This window comes from Fukomys damarensis, unplaced genomic scaffold, assembly GCF_012274545.1.
Source record: "Fukomys damarensis isolate Sample0158 unplaced genomic scaffold, DMR_v1.0_HiC HiC_scaffold_28, whole genome shotgun sequence".
Taxonomy (NCBI): Eukaryota; Metazoa; Chordata; class Mammalia; order Rodentia; family Bathyergidae; genus Fukomys; species Fukomys damarensis.
Genome location: NW_022900940.1, coordinates 26,757,401 through 26,761,850, shown reverse-complemented (window position 1 = coordinate 26,761,850; position 4,450 = coordinate 26,757,401).

Here is a 4,450-nt window from a genome sequence, read left to right as displayed (position 1 = left end):
GCAGCAAGGCTCCATCTCCATAGTCTTGGATTTGAAAAATCACTAATGATTGAAAATAAAATGTCTTCCTGTGCTATCTACTCTTCTCTTGCAATCTTACCATAAGACCTTGATCCATGAGCCTGACAACTTTAATTTTCTCTATGTAATGCAGCATTGTCTAGCTCTAAAAAATAATAAGCCCTATGGAATAAATTATTCAGGATGTAATTCCTATCTACAAGAGTTTCATGACCTGAGAGCACCCACTTAACCTTCAGAATAATAGCATAGCTCAATCCATGTGCATGCGTGCACATACATAGCATGTAAAACATAGCACATTTCTAGTTTCACACTTGCATATAATAGATTTATGTACAATTACATTTTGTTGATTTTTGGAACTAGTGAACCAGATATGAACAACATTAAGAGAACAATGTTTAAAAACTATGTGAACTATTCAAACTACTGAAATTTTGCAGCAGCAACATTATTATAAATAATGTTTAGCAGATGTCAAGTGTTTACATGAAAATTATCTTTTGAACAATAGACGAACTAAAAACTGTTGCATGTGAAATTATTTTTATTTATTGAATTAAGGATATAATCAAATTTAATACATGTCCATGTCTCAGTTGAATGTTTATTTATTTGCTTGTTTATTTATTTTTGAAACACAGTCTCATTATGTAGTTCAGTCTGATCTTGAACTCACTATGTAGTCCAGGCCAACCTTGAATTTGCAGCAATCCTCCTGCCTCAGCCTCCTCAGTGCTAGGATTACAGATATGTATCACAATGTGTGGCAGTATATTCTAAACACTGAAATTGTTCAGTCTTTGCTAACTTTCATTCCAATATTAAAAAAAGCCACTATTTCCCTGTATTTTCATTTGTCTATATTCGGAATATATATTTATCAACTTTTATACCCTTTTTTTCTTAGTGATGTAGAATAATATCCTAGATCAGTGTGGTTCATGTTTCATCTGTGCACTGGGATTCACTCTAGATTGCAATTCCTCTAAAGTCTGAAAATGCTTTAAAAAGAGACTGAAAGAGCAAATGCCCAAAATATGAACATCAACACTAACTCTAGTATCAATTTCATACCCGTACTGACTCTGTGTCTCACACCAATACTTCTTGCATGTGAATTAGCCAGGTATTCTGACTAATTTGAAGAAGCTCCTTCTTGTAGGGAATCACACATTCCATCTTTGTTTTTTATATGAAGAAACTAAAATGAAGAAATTTCCATGACCAGTGGACTAAAAATTGATTTTAACCCTGTATTTGTCTGAATATAAAAGACATAAACTTTCTACTCTATCTCAGACAAAAACAAAGCAAATTATTCTTCACTTTAGAGCACATTATAAATATTCTATACTAGGTAATATAGAAAATTTTATTTTTTATTAACAAGTTTATTAAACTGAGGTCTTTTTAGTACTCTGTATCAAGGATTCCTAGCTTAAAATATTTCTAATTTAAAAAAAATTTTGTGAGGAGATAAAGGAAGGGCAGGGGTATGGGGAAAAATAAGAACCAAAATAAGCTGGGCACGGTGGTGCACGCCTATAATCCCAGCACTCAGGAGGCTGAGGCAGGAGGATCACTGTGAGTTTGAGACCAGCCTGGGCTACAGGTCAGTCTCAACTACATAGTGAGAACTTGTCTCAAAAAAAACAAAGATAATCATGTAAAGGTACGAGATTCTAATGATGAATATAATGAATATAACTGTACTCTATACCTAAAAAGTACCAATAAACTTAATGAAAAAAATATATTTTTTTGCTTGCTTCAACAGCACATATGCTAAAAATCTTTAAAATTTTTCCCATTATATCTCATAACATTTTACTTCTTTATATTCTCAGTTTTTGTTTCTTTTACACACAGGATTCTTTCTTCTCTCCTCCTTCTTGCTATCTGCTAGTGTTAGTTAATTCCTTTTAAGGATACTTTCTAAGATTGAGTGTCCTTTCTTCCCCACTTTTAGTCTGGTCCCTGTTTCAGGCCTACCAAGAGTTACAGTGTATCTGGTTCAGGAAAGAACAGGGCGACCAACCTCTTTCATCTTATTGTCCTGTACTTTGGGATTTTATTTTCCCATTCAGGCATAAGAAAAATCTCCCTACAGACAGGATCAAAAATTCATAAGTGTTTAATAAGTTCAAGGTTTAAAGTTGAAATCAATTTGGATTTCATATGGGGTCTCCAGGACAACAAGAGACGCCCTGGTTACTAGGAGGCCAGTATGAGCCAAAATTCAGAAATGAACCCATCTTTCAAGTCCTATTTACTAGAAGTTCCACTTTCTTTCCAAAATGTCCTATATAAATAGATAATTCACATCAACTGCCAATCAAGAAAAACAGGAATGAGACAATACTGCACATCTGTTAAAATGGCCACAATTCAGAAAGCCAACATCCAATTCTGAAAGATGTAAAAAAAAACAGGAATCCTCATCTGTTCCTGAGGAAAATGTAAAATGGTACAACCAGTTTGGAAAACAGTGCCACAGTCTCTTACAAAATTAAATATTATCTTACCCCTCAATCCAGTAATTGTGCTCCTTGGTGTTTATACATAGGAGATGAAAACTTAAGTCTACACAAGAGCTGCACACAGATATTTGTAACAACTTTACTCATAATTCTGCAAACTTGCCAGCAACCTAGATATCCTTCTTATGTGTATGGGGGGAATGGCACAAGTTGATGATGCAGGTATTAAAGAATTTACCAAAACCAGAATAAAGATAAAGACAGGAGTTTATTTAGATCGGAGTATACTGTAAAGAGGTACAGCAGGGGAGACAAAGGAAGGTCTGTTCATAGGTGGAATGGCTGTGTTGGTTTCTAAAGTAAAAAGTACAAGCTGGAGCCCGAGGACATAGGAAGAGCTGCTAGGGAGGACAGGAGCGTGTGTTCTTTGCCTCCTCTGGGCAAGGGATACCTGTCATCCTTACTGACAAGGTGTGGGTCTGGGCACAGGGCAAAGTAACAGTTATCCTTGTCACAGGAAGAAACACTCATGGCTATCTTGCTGCAAGGTTAAAAATGGCTCATCTTGATGCAGAATATGTAACCGACACGCGTGAGTCTCTGGATCGAAGCCGAAGTGGCCTCTCCCTCATCACCTGGCACTCCAAGCCTTCCATAGGTCAGAGTCTATCAGGAGTACGTCCGCCCAATGGAACTCGTGTAGCACCAAAAAGAAATTAACTATGAAGCCCTCAGAACACACAGAGGTGTCTTAAATGAAAGAAGCTAATCTGCAAGGCTACATATTTTATGCTCTCAACTGTATTATTGCACTCTAGAAAAGCAGAGCCATGAGACAGTAAAAAGAGGAGTGGCTGCCTAGAATTACAGAGGAAAAAGGGACAAGCAGATAGGGCACCGAGAAATTTTAGGACAGTGAAGTGCCTTAGTGTGATACTATAATATGGATAAATGTCATTATAATTTGTCCAAATCCATATAACACCAGGACGACTTTAGGGTAAACTGTGGATCTGGGGTGATAACGATGTGCTGATGTAGGCTTATCAATGCCTCAGTTTAGTGCAGGATATAGATAATGGAGGTTAGGCAGGTGTAGGTACAAGGATGTGTAGGAGCTCTGTACTTTCTGTTTAATTTTGCTGTGTACCCAAAACTTCTCTTTAAAATAAAGTCTATTTTTTAAAAATAAAATCATCTGGCTTTTTATTCTGGAGCCATTTTCTTCTGAGTATTCTCACCAGTGACAACTGACCCTGACAGTGATTTCAGCAGAAAATCTATGCGGTAGGAATGTCATTCATAGACAAACATGGTATTTTTCCCTTTGACACATTCCAGCATAAGAGCACCCCGGAGGAAGGCTATTTTCTCCATCAGCAGCAACTTATCTGCCCTTTGCTTTGAGGGTTCCCCATCTTTGTGCTTTTTAGGACTTTCAGTTTCTTTTCTTTTCTACTCTAGGAACTGAATAATATCTCACAAAACTCCATTAGCCTTGAATGTTTGGTCTTTGGATACTTGGGAAAGGGTAGTAATGGGGATTAAATCATTTTTATTCTGAGATCTTGTGATGGGAGTTAAGAATCAACAATAATTCTGGCCCTGCTTTATATATTAAAAGTATATTTAATGCTAGCCTTTGTATAAAAAATTTTATTACTCCCTGATTTAGCAGAACCAACACTGGAAGAAGTAGTACACATAATTTTCAATCACTTTCTTTGTACTACAAGAAATATTTTATCAAAAAATTCAATGTTTGCTTAGAAAACCTGAGAATCTCAGCCAGAAATCTAATGTGGAAATATATTAAGAAGTATAAAGCAAAACTAATAAAACTGAAATATAAGAGGTTCAAGGCCAAGCAAAGACCATTTCTCCTTTGATATGAATATCTACCACAGGCTGGTTTTAGTAGAAATTAGAATTCATTTACTAGA